The sequence below is a fragment of the Procambarus clarkii genome, chromosome 14, assembly GCF_040958095.1.
Source record: "Procambarus clarkii isolate CNS0578487 chromosome 14, FALCON_Pclarkii_2.0, whole genome shotgun sequence".
NCBI lineage: Eukaryota > Metazoa > Arthropoda > Malacostraca > Decapoda > Cambaridae > Procambarus > Procambarus clarkii.
In genome coordinates this window covers 46639377-46658077 of record NC_091163.1, presented here as the reverse complement: position 1 = coordinate 46658077, position 18701 = coordinate 46639377, and the positions used below count along the sequence as shown (strand labels likewise).

Below are 18701 nucleotides of genomic sequence, written 5' to 3'. Positions count from 1 at the left end.
TGGAGTTACAGGACCAGCACCAACCCCCTGCCAGTAGAGGGGGGCTGGAGCTACAGGACCAGCACCAACCCCCTGCCAGTAGAGGGGGGCTGGAGCTACAGGACCAGCACCAACCCCCTGCCAGTAGAGGGGGGCTGTAGCTACAGGACCAGCACCATCCCCCTGCCAGTAGAGGGGGGGCTGGAGCTACAGGTCCAGCACCAACTCTCTGCCAGTAGAGGGGAGCTGGAGCTACAGGTCCAGCACCAACCCCCTGCCAGTAGAGGGGGGCTGGAGCTTAAGGACCAGCACCAACCCTCTGCCAGTAGAGGGGGGCTGGAGCTACAGGTCCAGCACCAACCCCCTGCCAGTAGAGGGGGGGCTGGAGCTACTGGTCCAGCACCAACCCCCTGCCAGTAGAGGGAGCTGGAGCTACAGGTCCAGCACCAACCCCCTGCCAGTAGAGGGGGGGGCTGGAGCTACAGGACCAGCACCAACCCCCTGCCAGTAGAGGGGGGCTGGAGCTACTGGTCCAGCACCAACCCCCTGCCAGTTGAGTGAGCTGGAGCTACTGGTCCAGCACCAACCCCCTGCCAGTAGAGGGAGCTGGAGCTACTGGTCCAGCACCAACCCCCTGCCAGTAGAAGGGGGCTGGAGCTACAGGTCCAGCACCAACCCCTCTGCCAGTAGAGGGGGGCTGGAGCTACAGGTCCAACACCAACCCACTGCCAGTAGAGGGGGGCTGGAGCTACAGGTCCAGCACCAACCCCCTGCCAGTAGAGGGGGGCTGGAGCTACAGGTCCAGCACCAACCCCCTGCCAGTAGAGGGAGCTGGAGCTACTGGTCCAGCACCAACCCCCTGCCAGTAGAAGGGGGGCTGGAGCTACAGGTCCAGCACCAACCCCCCTGCCAGTAGAGGGGGGTTGGAGCTACAGGTCCAACACCAACCCCCTGCCAGTAGAGGGGGGGCTGCAGCTACAGGTCCAGCACCAACCCCCTGCCAGTAGAGGGGGGCTGGAGCTACAGGTCCAGCACCAACCCCCTGCCAGTAGAGGGGGGCTGGAGCTACAGGTCCAGCACCAACCCCCTGCCAGTAGAGGGAGCTGGAGCTACAGGTCCAGCACCTACCCCCTGCCAGTAGAGGGGGGCTGGAGCACCAACCCCCTTCCAGTAGAGGGAGCTGGAGCTACAGGTCCAACACCAACCCCCTGCCAGTAGAGGGGGGCTGGAGCTACAGGTCCAGCACCAACCCCCTGCCAGTAGAGGGAGCTGGAGCTACAGGTCCAGCACCTACCCCCTGCCAGTAGAGGGGGGCTGGAGCACCAACCCCCTGCCAGTAGAGGGAGCTGGAGCTACAGGTCCAACACCAACCCCCTGCCAGTAGAGGGGGGCTGGAGCTACAGGTCCAGCACCAACCCCCTGCCAGTAGAGGGAGCTGGAGCTACAGGTCCAACACCTACCCCCTGCCAGTAGAGGGGGGCTGGAGCACCAACCCCCTGCCAGTAGAGGGGGGCTGGAGCTACAGGTCCAGCACCAACCCCCTGCCAGTAGAGGGAGCTGGAGCTGCAGGTCCAGCACTAACCCCCTGCCAGTAGAGGGGGGCTGGAGCACCAACCCCCTGCCAGTAGAGGGGGGCTGGAGCACCAACCCCCTGCCAGTAGAGAGGGGCTGGAGCTACAGGTCCAGCATCAACCCCCTGCCAGTAGAGGGGGCTGGAGCTACAGGTCCAGCACCAACCCCCCTGCCAGTAGAGGGGGGCTGGAGCTATAGGTCCAGCACCAACCCCCTGCCAGTAGAGGGGGGCCGGAGCTACAGGTCCAGCACCAACCCCCTGCCAGTAGAGGGGGGCTGGAGCTACAGGTCCTGCACCAACCCCCTGCCAGTAGAGGGGGGCTGGAGCTACAGGTCCTGCACCAACCCCCTGCCAGTAGAGGGGGGGCTGGAGCTACAGGTTCAGCACCAACCCCCTGCCAGTAGAGGGGGGCTGGAGCTACAGGTCCAGCACCAACCCCCCTGCCAGTAGAGGGGGGCTGGAGCTACAGGTCCAGCAACAACCCCCTGCCAGTAGAGGGAGCTGGAGCTACAGGTCCAGCACCAACCCCCTGCCAGTAGAGGGGGGCTGGAGCTACAGGTCCAGCACCAACCCCCTGCCAGTAGAGGGAGCTGGAGCTACAGGTCCAGCACCAACCCCCTGCCAGTAGAGGGTGGCTGGAGCACCAACCCCCTGCCAGTAGAGGGGGGCTAGAGCACCAACCCCCTGCCAGTAGAGGGGGGCTGGAGCACCAACCCCCTGCCAGTAGAGGGGGGCTGGAGCTACAGGTCCAGCATCAACCCCCTGCCAGTAGAGGGGGCTGGAGCTACAGGACCAGCACCAACCACCTGCCAGTAGAGGGGAGCTGGAGCTACAGGTCCAGCATCAACCCCCTGCCAGTAGAGGGGGCTGGAGCTACAGGTCCAGCACCAACCCCCCTGCCAGTAGAGGGGGGCTGGAGCTATAGGTCCAGCACCAACCCCCTGCCAGTAGAGGGGGCCGGAGCTACAGGTCCAGCACCAACCCCCTGCCAGTAGAGGGGGGCTGGAGCTACAGGTCCTGCACCAACCCCCTGCCAGTAGAGGGGGGCTGGAGCTACAGGTCCTGCACCAACCCCCTGCCAGTAGAGGGGGGCTGGAGCTACAGGTTCAGCACCAACCCCCTGCCAGTAGAGGGGGGCTGGAGCTACAGGTCCAGCACCAACCCCCCTGCCAGTAGAGGGGGGCTGGAGCTACAGGTCCAGCAACAACCCCCTGCCAGTAGAGGGAGCTGGAGCTACAGGTCCAGCACCAACCCCCTGCCAGTAGAGGGGGGCTGGAGCTACAGGTCCAGCATCAACCCCCTGCCAGTAGAGGGGGCTGGAGCTACAGGACCAGCACCAACCACCTGCCAGTAGAGGGGAGCTGGAGCTACAGGTCCAGCACCAACCCCCTGCCAGTAGAGCGGGGCTGGAGCTACAGGTCCAGCACCAACCCCCTGCCAGTAGAGGGGGGGCTGGAGCTACAGGTCCAGCACCAACCCCCTGCCAGTAGAGGGAGCTGGAGCTACTGGTCCAACACCAACCCCCTGCCAGTAGAGGGGGGCTAGAGCACCAACCCCCTGCCAGTAGAGGGGGGCTGGAGCACCAACCCCCTGCCAGTAGAGGGGGGCTGGAGCTACAGGTCCAGCATCAACCCCCTGCCAGTAGAGGGGGCTGGAGCTACAGGACCAGCACCAACGCCCTGCCAGTAGAGGGGAGCTGGAGCTACAGGTCCAGCACCAACCCCCTGCCAGTAGAGGGGGGCTGGAGCTACAGGTCCAACACCAACCCACTGCCAGTAGAGGGGGGCTGGAGCTACAGGTCCAGCACCAACCCCCTGCCAGTAGAGGGGGGCTGGAGCTACAGGACCAGCACCAACCCCTGCCAGTAGAGGGGGGCTGGAGCTACAGGTCCAGCACCAACCCCCTGCCAGTAGAGGGGGGCTGGAGCTACAGGTCCAACACCAACCCACTGCCAGTAGAGGGGGGCTGGAGCTACAGGTCCAGCACCAACCCCCTGCCAGTAGAGGGGGGCTGGAGCTACAGGTCCAGCACCAACCCCCTGCCAGTAGAGGGGGGCTGGAGCTACAGGTCCAGCACCAACCCCCTGCCAGTAGAGGGGGGCTGGAGCTACAGGTCCAGCACCAACCCCTTGCCAGTAGAGGGGGGCTGGAGCTACAGGTCCAACACCAACCCCCTGCCAGTAGAGGGGGGCTGGAGCTACTGGTCCAGCACCAACCCCCTGCCAGTAGAGGGGGGCTGGAGCTACTGGTCCAGCACCAACCCCCTGCCAGTAGAGGGGGGCTGGAGCTACTGGTCCAGCACCAACCCCCTGGCAGTAGAGGGGGGCTGGAGCTACAGGTCCCCCACCAACCCCCTGCCAGTAGAGGGGGGGCTGGAGCTACTGGTCCAGCACCAACCCCCTGCCAGTAGAGGGGGGCTGGAGCTACTGGTCCAGCACCAACTCCCTGCCAGTAGAGGGGGGGCTGGAGCTACAGGACCAGCACCAACCCCCTGCCAGTAGAGGGGGGCTGGAGCTACAGGTCCAGCACCAACCCCCTGCCAGCAGAGGGGGGCTGGAGCTACTGGTCCAGCACCAACCCCCTGCCAGTAGAGGGGGGCTGGAGCTACAGGTCCAGCACCAACCCCCTGCCAGTAGAGGGGGCTGGAGCTACAGGTCCAGCACCAACCCTCTGCCAGTAGAGGGGGGGGGCTGGAGCTACAGGTCCAGCACCAACCCCCTGCCAGTAGAGGGGGCTGGAGCTACAGGTCCAGCACCAACCCCCTGCCAGTAGAGGGGGGGGGCTGGAGCTACAGGTCCAGCACCAACCCCCTGCCAGTAGAGGGGGGGGGCTGGAGCTACAGGTCCAGCACCAACCCCCTGCCAGTAGAGGGGGCTGGAGCTACAGGTCCAGCACCAACCCCCTGCCAGTAGAGGGGGGCTGGAGCTACAGGTCCAGCACCAACCCCCTGCCAGTAGAGGGGGGCTGGAGCTACAGGACCAGCACCAACCCCCTGCCAGTAGAGGGGGGGGGGCTGGAGCTACAGGTCCAGCACCAACCCCCTGCCAGTAGAGGGGGTGGGAGCTACTGGTCCAGCACCAACCCCCTGCCAGTAGAGGGTGGCTGGAGCTACAGGACCAGCACCAACCCCCTGCCAGTAGAGGGGGGCTGGAGCTACAGGTCCAGCACCAACCCCCTGCCAGTAGAGTGGGGCTGGAGCTACAGGACCAGCCCCAACCCCCTGCCAGTAGAGGGGGGGAGGCTGGAGCTACAGGTCCAGCACGAAACCCCTGCCAGTAGAGGGGGGCTGGAGCTACAGGACCAGCACCAACCCCCTGCCAGTAGAGGGGGGCTGGAGCTACAGGACCAGCACCAACCCCCTGCCAGTAGAAGGGGGGAGGCTGGAGCTACAGGTCCAGCACCAACCCCCTGCCAGTAGAGGGGGGCTGGAGCTACTGGTCCAGCACCAACCCCCTGCCAGTAGAGGGGGGCTGGAGCTACAGGTCCAGCACCAACCCCCTGCCAGTAGAGGTGGCTGGAACTACAGGTCCAGCACCAACCCTCTGCCAGTAGAGGGGGGGGGGCTGGAGCTACAGGTCCAGCACCAACCCCCTGCCAGTAGAGGGGGGCTGGAGCTACAGGTCCAGCACCAACCCCCTGCCAGTAGAGGGGGGGCTGGAGCTACAGGTCCAGCACCAACCCCCTGCCAGTAGAGGGGGGCTGGAGCTACAGGTCCAGCACCAACCCCCTGCCAGTAGAGGGGGGCTGGAGCTACAGGTCCAGCACCAACCCCTGCCAGTAGAGGGGGGCTGGAGCTACAGGACCAGCACCAACCCCCTGGCAGTAGAGGGGGGCTGGAGCTACAGGTTCAGCACCAACCCCCTGCCAGTAGAGGGGGGCTGGAGCTACAGGTCCAGCACCAACCCCCTGCCAGTAGAGGGGGGCTGGAGCTACAGGTCCAGCACCAACCCCCTGCCAGTAGAGGGGTGCTGGAGCTACAGGACCAGCACCAACCCCCTGCCAGTAGAGGGGGGCAGGAGCTACAGGACCAGCACCAACCCCCTGACAGTAGAGGGGGGCTGGAGCTTCAGGACCAGCACCAACCCCCTGCTAGTAGAGGGGGGGGGGCTGGAGCTACAGGTCCAGCACCAACCCCCTGCCAGTAGAGGGAGGCTGGAGCTACAGGTCCAGCACCAACCCCCTGCCAGTAGAGGGGGGCTGGAGCTACAGGACCAGCACCAAGCCCCTGCCAGTAGAGGGGGGCTGGAGCTACAGGTCCAGCACCAACCCCCTGACAGTAGAGGGGGGCTGGAGCTACAAGTGCAGCACCAACCCCCTGCCAGTAGAGGGGGGGCTGGAGCTACAGGTCCAGCACCAACCCCCTGCCAGTAGAGGGGGGCTGGAGCTACAGGTCCAGCACCAACCCCCTGCCAGTAGAGGGAGGCTGGAGCTACAAGTGCAGCACCAACCCCCTGCCAGTAGAGGGGGGCTGGAGCTACAGGTCCAGCACCAACCCCCTGCCAGTAGAGGGGGGGCTGGAGCTACAGTTCCAGCACCAACCCCCTGCCAGTAGAGGGAGGCTGGAGCTACAGGACCAGCACCAACCCCCTGCCAGTAGAGGGAGGCTGGAGCTACAGGTCCAGCACCAACCCCCCTGTCAGGGGGTTGGTTGTGGTAGGTGTGTTGTGGTGGTTGTTAATGTGCTGGTTGTAGTAGGTGTGTTGTTGTGGTTGTTAATGTGCTGGTTGTAATGGTTGTTAATGTGCTGGTTGTGGTAGGAGTGTTGTGGTGGTTGTTAATGTGCTGGTTGTAGTAGGTGTGTTGTTGTGGTTGTTAATGTGCTGGTTGTGATAGGTGTGTTGTGGTAGTTGTTAATGTGCTGGTTGTAATGGTTGTTAATGTGCTGGTTGTGGTAGGTGTGTTGTGGTGGTGGTTAATGTGCTGGTTGTGTAGGTGTGTTGTGGTTGTTAATGTGCTGGTTGTGGTAGGTGTGTTGTGGTGGTTGTTAATGTGCTGGTTGTGGTAGGTGTGTTGTGGTGGTTGTTAATGGGCTGGTTGTGGTAGGTGTGTTGTGGTGGTTGTTAATGTGGTAGTTGTGGTAGGTGTGTTGTGGTGGTTGTTAATGTTCTGGTTGTGGTAAGTGTTGTGGTGGTTGTTAATGTGCTGGTTGTGGTAGGTGTGTTGTGGTGGTTGTTAATGTGCAGGTTCCTGTTTGATACCCGTGTGATGGGGTTCTGGGAGTTCTTCTACTCCCCAAGCCAGGCCCGAGGTCAGGCTCGACTTGTGAGAATTAGGTCCACCAGGCTGTTGCTTGGAGCGGCCCGCAGGGCCACTTACCACCACAGCTCGGCTGATCCGGAACTTCTCTTAGAAAACCGTCCAGTTTTCTCTTGAAGATGTCCACGGTTGTTCCGGCAATATTTCTTAGTCGCTGGGAGGATGTTGAACAACCGCGGACTTCTGATGTTAATACAGTGCTCTCTGATTGTGCCTATGGCACCTCTGCTCTTCACTGGTTCAATCTTGCATTTTCATCCATATCGTTCACTGTAGTACGTTGTTATTTTACTGTGTAGATTTGGGACCTGGGCCTCCAGTATTTTCCATGTGTATATTGTTTGGTATCTCTCTCTTCTCCTTTCTAGAATACATTTGGAGAGCTTTGAGACGATCCCAATAATTTAGGTGTTTTATCTCGTCTATGCTTGCCATATATGTTTTCTGTATTCTCTCTATTTCAGCAATCTCTCCTGCTCTGAAGGGGGAAGTGAGTACTGAGCAGTACTCGAGATGGGACAACACAAGTGACTTGGAAGAGTACAACCCATTGTGATGGGATCCCTGGATTTGAAAGTTCTCGTAATCCATCCGATCATTTTTCTGGCTGACACGATATTTGCTTGGTTATGCTCCCTAAACGTTAGATCGTTGGACATCATTATTCCCAAATCCTTGACATGCTGTTTTTCTACTATGGGAAGATTCGATTGTGTTTTGTACCCTGTATTATGTTTCAGATCCTCATTTTTGCCGTTTCTGAGTACCTGAAATTTATCACTGTTAAACATCATGTTATTTTCTGCTGCCAATCGAAAACTTTGTTGACATCTGCTTGTAGTTTTTCAATGTCTTCAGCAGAGTTAATTTTCATGCTGATTTTTGTGTCATCTGCAAAGGACGACACAAAGCTGTGACGTGTATTTTTGTCTATATCAGATATGAGAATAAGGAACAGTAGCGGTGCAAGGACTGTACCTTGAGGTACAGAGCTTTTAACATCGCTTGGACACGATTTTATCTGATTGACTGTTACTCTTTGTGTTCTGTTCAACAGGAAATTGAGTATCCAGCGTCCTATTTTTCCAGTTATTCCCATTGACCTCATTTTGTGAGCTATCACCCCATGGTCACATTTGTCGAACGCCTTTGCAAAGTCTGTGTATACAACATCTGCATTTTGCTTTTCTTCTAGGGCTTCTGTGATTTTGTCATAGTGGTTGAGTAACTGTGACAGACAGGATCTTCCCGCTCTAAATCCATGTTGTCCTGGATTGTGCAATTCATTGTTTTCCATAAAACTAGAAATTTGATTCCTAATCACTCTTTCAAACACTTTTATTATGTGTGATGTTAGTGCAACTGGCCTATAATTTTTTGCCAAGGCTTTACTCCCCCCTCGTGCAACGGAGCTATATCTGCAGATTTAAGTGCTGCTGGTATCTCCCCTGTATCTAGGCTCTTTCTCCATATTACGCTGAGTGCTCTCGCTACTGGTACTTTACATTTCTTTATGAATATTGAATTCCATGAGTCAGGCCCAGGAGCTGAGTGCATAGGCATATTGTCAATTTCTCTTTCAAAGTCTTCCGAGTTTGTGGTAATATCCGTTATATTATCTGCAGCTTGAATGTCATTCATAAAGAAGCTGTCTGGGTCATCAACTTTCATGTTGTTTATTGGTGTGCTAAACATAGCCTCATACTGGCTTATTAGAATGTCACTAATCTCTTTGTTGTTCTCTGTGTACGTACCTTCAGTTGTAATTAACGGTCCAATACTGGTCGAGGTTTTGTGTAGGTGTGTTGTGGTGGTTGTTAATGTGCTGGTTGTAGTAGGTGTGTTGAGGTGGTTGTTAATGTACTGGTTGTAGGTGTGTTGTGGTGGTTGTTAATGTGCTGGTTGTGGTAGATGTGTTGTGGTGGTTGTAATGTGCTGGTTGTGGTATTTGTTAAGGGGGTCTAATCACGGAAAATAAAAAATGTTCCGATGTTTTTGAAAATTTAATCATGGAATGGTTATAGAAGGGGCTGCAACTGGTCCAAGTTTCAGCATCACACTCTAAATAGAAATGGAGAAAAAAAATACAGAACGTATTATGCAACGAATTTTCAACATTTTCAACAAATTTCAGGGAACACATGTGTCAACTAAAATCATTTCTATAACACTCAGATATCACATTAGCATGTAATAAAGGATTTCAAATATGGGTTTTAGCCAAAAAGCGTTTAGTGCAATAATACAATTATTCAAAGTTCTCCTTCCAAAAATATGCAATATATGATGGTAAATAATATTTATAAAATCAATAAATAGACTTTGGACTACAATGTTATTTGACATTGTAGAAGCAGAAACTCTACATATAAAGTGTGATTTGCATGTAAATTGATTAATAAATGAAACCTGTGAAACACCTTGAAGTTGTAAATTACTTACCTGAGTAAAATAAGATCAAAGTTTGGCCACCTGTAGCCGAGCTTGACGTCGACCAATTTCGTTCATAATTGGCACCCTTGCAGATAGGCATCCGTTCAGCATGGTGTGTAAGTTCCATGCATATCCCCTGATAACAAGCGGAAAAAAAAATTGGGAAAAAAAAAATGCAAATATATATTATATATATATAATATATATATATATATATATATATATATATATATATATATTATATATATATATATATGCCTGCACATATATATTACAATTATTTATTACAAAATATCCAATTATAACACTAAAACATACTAACCCATTGTAATTGGTCCGAATTGTGGGTCCTCAAGGTGGCACTACAATGGGCACTAGTAGGCACTTGCACTAAACGCTTTTTGGCTAAAACCCCTATTTGAAATCCTTTATTACATGCTAATGTGATATCTGAGTGTTATAGAAATGATTTTAGTTGACACATGTGTTCCCTGAAATTTGTTGAAAATGTTGAAAATTCGTTGCATAATACGTTCTGTATTTTTTTTCTCCATTTCTATTTAGAGTGTGATGCTGAAACTTGGACCAGTTGCAGCCCCTTCTATAACCATTCCATGATTAAATTTTCAAAAAAATCGGAAATTTTTTTTATTTCCCGTGATTAGACCCCCTTAATGTGCTGGTTGTGGTAGGTTTGTTATGGTTGTTAATGTGCTGGTTGTTGTAGGTGTGTTGTGGTGGTTGTTAATGTGCTGGTTGTGGTAGGTGTGTTGTGGTGGTTGTTAATGTGCTGGTTGTGGTAGGTGTGTTGTGGTGGTTGTTAATGTGCTGGTTGTGTAGGTGTGTTGTGGTGGTTGTTAATGTGCTTGTTGTGTAGGTGTGTTGTGGTGGTTGTTAATGTGCTGGTTGTGTAGGTGTGTTGTGGTGGTTATTAATGTGCTTGTTGTGTAGGTGTGTTGTGATTGTTAATGTGCTGGTTGTGGTAGATGTGTTGTGGTGGTTGTTAATGTGCAGGTTGTGGTAGGAGTGTTGTGGTGGTTGTTAATGTGCTGGTTGTGGAAGGTGTGTTGTGGTGGTTGTTAATGTGCTGGTTGAGGTAGTTGTGTTGTGGTGGTTGTTAATGTGCTGGTTGTGGTAGATGTGTTGTGGTGGTTGTTAATGTGCAGGTTGTGGTAGGAGTGTTGTGGTGGTTGTTAATGTGCTGGTTGTGGTAGGTGTGTTGTGGTGGTTGTTAATGTGCAGGTTGTGGTAGATGTGTTAATGTGCTGGTTATAGTAGGTGTGTTGTTTTGGTTGTTAATATACTGGTTGTGGTAGGTGTGTTGTGGTGGTTGTTAATGTGCTGGTTGTGGTAGGTGTTGTGGTGGTGGTTGTTAATGTGCTGGTTGTGGTAGGTGTGTTGTGGTGGTTGTTAATGTGCAGGTTGTGGTAGATGTGTTAATGTGCTGGTTATAGTAGGTGTGTTGTTTTGGTTGTTAATATACTGGTTGTGGTAGGTGTGTTGTGGTGGTTGTTAATGTGCTGGTTGTGGTAGGTGTTGTGGTGGTGGTTGTTAATGTGCTGGGTGTGGTAGGTGTTGTGGTGGTGGTTGTTAATGTGCTGGTTGTGGTAGGTGTTGTGGTGGTGGTTGTTAATGTGCTGGTTGTGGTAGGTGTGTTGTGGTGGTTGTTAATGTGCTGGTTGTAGTAGGTGTGTTGTGGTGGTTGTTAATGTGCTGGTTGTAGTAGGTGTGTTGTGGTGGTTGTTAATGTGCTGGTTGTAGTAGGTGTGTTGTGGTGGTTGTTAATGTGCTGGTTGTGGTAGGTGTGTTGTGGTGGTTGTTAATGTGCTGGTTGTGGTAGGTGTGTTGTGGTGGTTGTTAATGTGCTGGTTGTGGTAGGTGTTGTGGTGGTGGTTGTTAATGTGCTGGTTGTGGTAGGTGTGTTGTGGTGGTTGTTAATGTGCTGGTTGTGGTAGGTGTGTTGTGGTGGTTGTTAATGTGCTGGTTTTGATAGGTGTGTTGTGGTGGTTGTTAATGTGCTAGTTGTAGTAGGTGTGTTGTGGTGGTTGTTAATGTGCTGGTTGTAGTAGGTGTGTTGTGGTGGTTGTTAATGTGCTGGTTGTGGTAGGTGTGTTGTGGTGGTTGTTAATGTGCTGGTTGTGGTAGGTGTGTTAAGGTGATTGTTAATGTGCTGGTTGTGGTAGGTGTGTTGTGGTGGTTGTTAATGTGCTGGTAGTGGAAGATGTGTTCTGGTGGTTATTAATGTGCTGGTTGTGGTAGGTGTGTTGTGGTGGTTGTTAATGTGCTAGTTGTGGTAGTTCTGTTGTGGTTGTTGTTATTGTGCTGGTAGTATGTGTGGTGGTTGTGTGTGTGTGTGGTGGTTGTGTGTGTGTGTGGTGGTTATGTGTGTGTGTGTGTGGTGGTTATGTGTGTGTGTGTGTGGTGGTTATGTGTGTGTGTGTGTGTGTGGTGGTTGTGAGTGTGGTGGTTCTGTGTGTGGTGGTTGTGTGTGTGGTGGTTGTGCGGTGGTGGTTGTGTGTGTGTGTGTGGTGGTTGTGTGTGTGAGTGTGGTGGTTTGTGTGTGTGTGTGGTGGTTGTGTGTGTGTGGTGGTTGTGTGTGTGTGGTGGTTGTGTGTGTGATGGTTGTGTGTGTGGTGGTTGTGAGTGTGGTGGTTGTGTGTGTGATGGTTGTGTGTGTGGTGGTTGTGTGTGTGGTGGTTGTGTGTGTGTGTGTGTGTGGTGGTTGTGTGTGTGATGGTTGTGTGTGTGTGTGTGTGTGATGGTTGTGTGTGTGATGGTTGTGTGTGTGGTGGTTGTGTGTGTGTGTGTGTGGTGGTTGTGTGTGTGGTGGTTCTGTGTGAGTGTGTGTGGTGGTTGTGTGTGTGTGTGTGTGGTGGTTGTGTGTGTGGTGGTTGTGTGTGGTGGTTGTGTGTGTGGTGGTTGTGTGTGTGTGTGTGGTGGTTGTGTGTGTGTGTGTGTGTGTGTGTGGTGGTTGTGTGTGTGGTGGTTGTGTGTGTGTGTGGTGGTTGTGTGTGTGTGTGTGTGTGGTGGTTGTGTGTGTGGTGGTTGTGTGGTGATGGTTGTGAGTGTGGTGGTTGTGTGGTGGTGGTTGTGTGTGTGTGTGTGTGTGTGTGTGTGTGTGTGTGTGTGTGTGTGTGTGTGTGTGTGTGTGTGTGTGTGGTGGTTGTGTGTGTGGTGGTTGTGAGTGTGGTGGTTGTGAGTGTGGTGGTTGTGAGTGTGGTGGTTGTGTGGTGGTGGTTGTGTGTGTGGTGGTTGTGTGTGGTGGTTGTGTGTGTGGTGGTTGTGTGGTGGTGGTTGTGTGTGTGATGGTTGTGAGTGTGGTGGTTGTGTCTGTGGTGCTTGTGTGTGTGGTGGTTGTGAGTGTGGTGGGTGTGTGTGTGTGTGGTGGTTGTGTGTGGTGGTTGTGTGAGTGGTGGTTGTGTGTGTGGTGGTTGTGTGTGTGTGTGTGTGTGTGTGTGGTGGTTGTGAGTGTGGTGGTTGTGTGTGTGGTGGTTGTGTGTGTGGTGGTTGTGAGTGTGGTGGTTGTGAGTGTGGTGGTTGTGTGTGTGTGGTGGTTGTGTGTGTGTGGTGGTTGTGAGTGTGGTGGTTGTGTGTGTGGTGGTTGTGTGTGTGTGGTGGTTGTGAGTGTGGTGGTTGTGAGTGTGGTGGTTGTGAGTGTGGTGGTTGTGTGTGTGGTGGTTGTGTGTGTGGTGGTTGTGAGTGTGGTGGTTGTGAGTGTGGTGGTTGTGTGTGTGGTGGTTGTGAGTGTGGTGGTTGTGTGGTGGTTATGAGTGTGGTGGTTGTGAGTGTGGTGGTTGTGAGTGTGGTGGTTGTGAGTGTGGTGGTTGTGAGTGTGGTGGTTGTGAGTGTGGTGGTTGTGAGTGTGGTGGTTGTGTGTGTGGTGGTTGTGTGTGTGGTGGTTGTGAGTGTGGTGGTTGTGAGTGTGGTGGTTGTGTGTGTGGTGGTTGTGAGTGTGGTGGTTGTGAGTGTGGTGGTTGTGAGTGTGGTGGTTGTGAGTGTGGTGGTTGTGAGTGTGGTGGTTGTGAGTGTGGTGGTTGTGAGTGTGGTGGTTGTGTGTGTGGTGGTTGTGAGTGTGATGGTTGTGAGTGTGGTGGTTGTGTGTGTGGTGGTTGTGAGTGTGGTGGTTGTGAGGGTGGTGGTTGTGAGTGTGGTGGTTGTGAGTGTGGTGGTTGTGAGTGTGGTGGTTGTGAGTGTGGTGGTTGTGAGTGTGGTGGTTGTGAGTGTGGTGGTTGTGAGTGTGGTGGTTGTGTGTGTGGTGGTTGTGTGTGTGTTGTGGTTGTGTGTTGTGGTTGTGTGTGTGGTGGTTGTGAGTGTGGTGGTTGTGTGTGTGGTGGTTGTGAGTGTGGTGGTTGTGAGTGTGGTGGTTGTGTGTGTGGTGGTTGTGAGTGAGATGGTTGTGTGTGGTGGTTGTGAGTGTGGTGGTTGTGAGTGTGGTTGTTGTGGGTGTGGCTGTTGGGTGTGTGGTGGTTGTGAGTGTGGTGGTTGTGAGTGTTGTGGTTGTGTGTGTGGTGGTTGTGTGTGTGGTGGTTGTGAGTGAGATGGTTGTGTATGGTGGTTGTGAGTGTGGTTGTTGTGGGTGTGGTGGTTGTGTGTGTGGTTGTTGTGGGTGTGGTGGTTGTGTGTGTGGTGGTTGTGTATGTGGTGGTTGTGTATGTGGTGGTTGTGTGTGTGGTGGTTGTGAGTGTGGTGGTTGTGTGTGTGGTGGTTGTGAGTGTGGTGGTTGTGTGTGTGGTGGTTGTGAGTGTGGTGGTTGTGTGTGTGGTGGTTGTGTATGTGGTGGTTGTGTATGTGGTGGTTGTGTGTGTGGTGGTTGTGTGTGTGTGGTGGTTGTGTGTGTGGTGGTTGTGTGTGTGTGTGTTGTGGTTGTGTGTTGTGGTTGTGTGTGTGGTGGTTGTGAGTGTGGTGGTTGTGTGTGTGGTGGTTGTGAGTGTGGTGGTTGTGAGTGTGGTGGTTGTGTGTGTGGTGGTTGTGAGTGAGATGGTTGTGTGTGGTGGTTGTGAGTGTGTGTGTGTGTGTGTGGTGGTTGTGTATGTGGTGGTTGTGTGTGTGGTGGTTGTGTGTGTGTGTGTGTGTGTGTGTGTGTGGTGGTTGTGTGTGTGGTGGTTGTGTATGTGGTGGTTGTGTGTGTGGTGGTTGTGAGTGTGGTGGTTGTGTGTGTGGTGGTTGTGTGTGTGTGTGTGGTGGTTGTGTGTGTGTGTGTGGTGGTTGTGTGTGTGGTGGTTGTGAGTGTGGTGGTTGTGTGTGTGTGTGTGTGTGTGGTGGTTGTGTGTGTGGTGGTTGTGTGTGTGGTGGTTGTGTGTGTGGTGGTTGTGGGTGTGGTGGTTGTGGGTGTGGTGGTTGTGGGTGTGGTGGTTGTGAGTGTAGTGGTTGTGTGTGTGGTGGTTGTGTGTGTGGTGGTTGTGTGTGTGGTGGTTGTGGGTGTGGTGGTTGTGTGTGTGGTGGTTGTGTGTGTGTAGGTTGTGAGTGTGGTGGTTGTGAGTGTGGTGGTTGTGAGTGTGGTGGTTGTGAGTGTGGTGGTTGTGTGTGTGGTGGTTGTGTGTGTGGTGGTTGTGTGTGTGGTGGTTGTGAGTGTGGTGGTTGTGTCTGTGGTGCTTGTGTGTGTGGTGGTTGTGAGTGTGGTGGGTGTGTGTGTGTGTGTGTGTGTGGTGGTTGTGTGTGTGGTGGTTGTGAGTGTGGTGGTTGTGAGTGTGGTGGTTGTGTGGTGGTGGTTGTGTGTGTGGTGGTTGTGTGTGGTGGTTGTGTGTGTGGTGGTTGTGTGGTGGTGGTTGTGTGTGTGATGGTTGTGAGTGTGGTGGTTGTGTCTGTGGTGCTTGTGTGTGTGGTGGTTGTGAGTGTGGTGGGTGTGTGTGTGTGTGGTGGTTGTGTGTGGTGGTTGTGTGAGTGGTGGTTGTGTGTGTGGTGGTTGTGTGTGTGTGTGTGTGTGTGTGGTGGTTGTGAGTGTGGTGGTTGTGTGTGTGGTGGTTGTGTGTGTGTGTGGTGGTTGTGTGTGTGTGTGGTGGTTGTGTGTTTGGTGGTTGTGAGTGTGGTGGTTGTGAGTGTGGTGGTTGTGTGTGTGGTGGTTGTGAGTGTGGTGGTTGTGTGTGTGGTGGTTGTGAGTGTGGTGGTTGTGTGTGTGGTGGGTGTGTGTGTGGTCGTTGTGTGTGTGGTGGTTGTGTGTGTGGTGGTTGTGAGTGTGGTGTGTGTGTGTGTGTGTGTGTGTGTGTGGTGGTTGTGTGTGTGGTGGTTGTGAGTGTGGTGGGTGTGTGTGTGTGTGTGGTGGTTGTGTGTGTGGTGGTTGTGTGTGGTGGTTGTGTGTGTGGTGGTTGTGTGTGTGGTGGGTGTGTGTGTGTGTGTGTGTGTGGTGGTTGTGTGTGTGTGGTGGTTGTGTGTGTGGTGGTTGTGAGTGTGGTGGGTGTGTGTGTGTGTGTGGTGGTTGTGTGTGTGTGTGGTTGTGTGTGTGGTGGTGGTGTGAGTGTGATGGTTGTGTGTGTGGTGGTTGTGTGTGTGGTGGTTGTGTTTGTGGTGGTTGTGTGTGTGGTGGTTGTGTGTGGTGGTTGTGTGTGTGTGTGGTGGTTGTGAGTGTGGTGGTTGTGTGTGTGGTGGTGGTGTGAGTGTGATGGTTGTGTGTGTGTGTGTGTGGTGGTTGTGTGTGTGGTGGTTGTGTTTGTGGTGGTTGTGTGTGTGGTGGTTGTGTGTGTAGTGGTTGTGTGTGTGGTGGTTGTGTGTGTGTGGTGGTTGTGAGTGTGGTGATTGTGTGTGTGGTGGTTGTAAGTGTGGTGGTTGTGAGTGTGGTGGTTGTGTGTGGTGGTGGTGGTGTGAGTGATGGTTGTGTGTGTGTGGTGGTTGTGTGTAGTGGTTGTGTGTGTGGTGGTTGTGTGTGTGTGGTGGTTGTGAGTGTGGTGGTTGTGTGTGGTGGTGGTGTGTGGTGGTGGTGGTTGTGAGTGTGGTGGTTGTGTGTGTGTGTGGTGGTTGTGAGTGTGGTGGTTGTGAGTGTGGTGGTTGTGAGTGTGGTGGTTGTGAGTGTGGTGGTTGTGAGTGTGGTGGTTGTGAGTGTGGTGGTTGTGTGTGTGTGGTGGTTGTGTGTGTGTGGTGGTTGTGTGTGTGTGGTGGTTGTGTGTGGTGGTGGTTGTGTGTGTGGTGGTTGTGAGTGTGGTGGTTGTGTGTGGTGGTTGTGTTTGTGGTGGTTGTGTGTGGTGGTGGTTGTGAGTGTGGTGGTTGTGTGTGTGGTGGTTGTGTGTAGTGGTTGTGTGTGGTGGTTGTGTGTAGTGGTTGTGTGTGGTGGTGGTTAGGTGTGGTGGTTGTGTTTGTGGTGGTTGTGTGTGTGGTGGTTGTGTGTGGTGGTGGTTGTGAGTGTGGTGGTTGTGTGGTGGTTGTGTGTGGTGGTTGTGTGTAGTGGTTGTGTGTGGTGGTGGTTGTGTGTGGTGGTTGTGTTTGTGGTGGTTGTGTGTGTGGTGGTTGTGTGTGGTGGTGGTTGTGAGTGTGGTGGTTGTGTGTGGTGGTTGTGTGTGTGGTGGTTGTGTGTAGTGGTTGTGTGTGGTGGTTGTGTGTAGTGGTTGTGTGTGTGGTGGTTGGGTGTGTGTGGTGGTTGTGAGTGTGGTGGTTGTGTGTGTGGTGGTTGTGAGTGTGGTGGTTGTGTGTGTGGTGGTTGTGTGTGTGTGGTGGTTGTGAGTGTGGTGGTTGTGAGTGTGGTGGTTGTGTGTGTGGTGGTTGTGTGTGTGGTGGTTGTGTGTGTGGTGGTTGTGAGTGTGGTGGTTGTGTGGTGGTTATGAGTGTGGTGGTTGTGAGTGTGGTGGTTGTGAGTGTGGTGGTTGTGAGTGTGGTGGTTGTGAGTGTGGTGGTTGCGAGTGTGGTGGTTGTGTGTGTGGTGGTTGTGTGTGTGGTGGTTGTGTGTGGTGGTGGTTGTGTGTGTGGTGGTTGTGTGTGGTGGTTGTGTGTGGTGGTTGTGTGTGTGATGGTTGTGTGTGTGGTGGTTGTGAGTGTGGTGGTTGTGAGTGTGGTGGTTGTGAGTGTGGTGGTTGTGAGTGTGGTAGTTGTGAGTGTGGTGGTTGTGAGTGTGGTGGTTGTGAGTGTGGTGGTTGTGAGTGTGGTGGTTGTGAGTGTGGTGGTTGTGAGTGTGGTGGTTGTGTGTGTGGTGGTTGTGAGTGTGATGGTTGTGAGTGTGGTGGTTGTGTGTGTGGTGGTTGTGTGTGTGGTGGTTGTGAGTGTGGTGGTTGTGAGTGTGGTGGTTGTGAGTGTGGTGGTTGTGAGTGTGGTGGTTGTGAGTGTGGTGGTTGTGAGTGTGGTGGTTGTGTGTGTGGTGGTTGTGTGGTGGTTATGAGTGTGGTGGTTGTGAGTGTGGTGGTTGTGAGTGTGGTGGTTGTGAGTGTGGTGGTTGTGAGTGTGGTGGTTGTGAGTGTGGTGGTTGTGTGTGTGGTGGTTGTGTGTGTGTGTGTTGTGGTTGTGTGTTGTGGTTGTGTGTGTGGTGGTTGTGAGTGTGGTGGTTGTGTGTGTGGTGGTTGTGAGTGTGGTGGTTGTGAGTGTGGTGGTTGTGTGTGTGGTGGTTGTGAGTGAGATGGTTGTGTGTGGTGGTTGTGAGTGTGGTGGTTGTGAGTGTGGTTGTTGTGGGTGTGGTTGTTGGGTGTGTGGTGGTTGTGAGTGTGGTGGTTGTGAGTGTTGTGGTTGTGTGTGTGGTGGTTGTGTGTGTGGTGGTTGTGAGTGAGATGGTTGTGTGTGGTGGTTGTGAGTGTGGTTGTTGTGGGTGTGGTGGTTGTGTGTGTGGTTGTTGTGGGTGTGGTGGTTGTGTGTGTGGTGGTTGTGTATGTGGTGGTTGTGTATGTGGTGGTTGTGTGTGTGGTGGTTGTGAGTGTGGTGGTTGTGTGTGTGGTGGTTGTGAGTGTAGTGGTTGTGTGTGGTGGTTGTGAGTGTGGTGGTTGTGTGTGTGGTGGTTGTGTATGTGGTGGTTGTGTATGTGGTGGTTGTGTGTGTGGTGGTTGTGAGTGTGTGTGTGGTGGTTGTGTGTGTGGTGGTTGTGTGTGTGGTGGTTGTGTGTGGTGGTTGTGAGTGTGTGTGTGTGTGTGTGGTGGTTGTGTATGTGGTGGTTGTGTGTGTGGTGGTTGTGTGTGTGTGTGTGTGTGTGGTGGTTGTGTGTGTGGTGGTTGTGTATGTGGTGGTTGTGTGTGTGGTGGTTGTGAGTGTGGTGGTTGTGTGTGTGGTGGTTGTGTGTGTGTGTGTGGTGGTTGTGTGTGTGGTGGTTGTGAGTGTGGTGGTTGTGTGTGTGTGTGTGTGTGTGGTGGTTGTGTGTGTGGTGGTTGTGTGTGTGGTGGTTGTGGGTGTGGTGGTTGTGGGTGTGGTGGTTGTGGGTGTGGTGGTTGTGAGTGTAGTGGTTGTGTGTGTGGTGGTTGTGTGTGTGGTGGTTGTGTGTGTGGTGGTTGTGGGTGTGGTGGTTGTGTGTGTGGTGGTTGTGTGTGTGTAGGTTGTGAGTGTGGTGGTTGTGAGTGTGGTGG

The 18701-nt window shown here is 53.6% G+C and overlaps 1 protein-coding gene across 1 annotated transcript in view; it reads left to right on the top strand.

The window, feature by feature from the left end:
* LOC138364817 (uncharacterized) overlaps window positions 1-18701 on the top strand; it is a gene marked incomplete at its 5' end in the record, with an annotated part of 64965 nt that overhangs the window by 12558 nt on the left and 33706 nt on the right. The gene's annotated exons all lie outside the window — the stretch shown is intronic.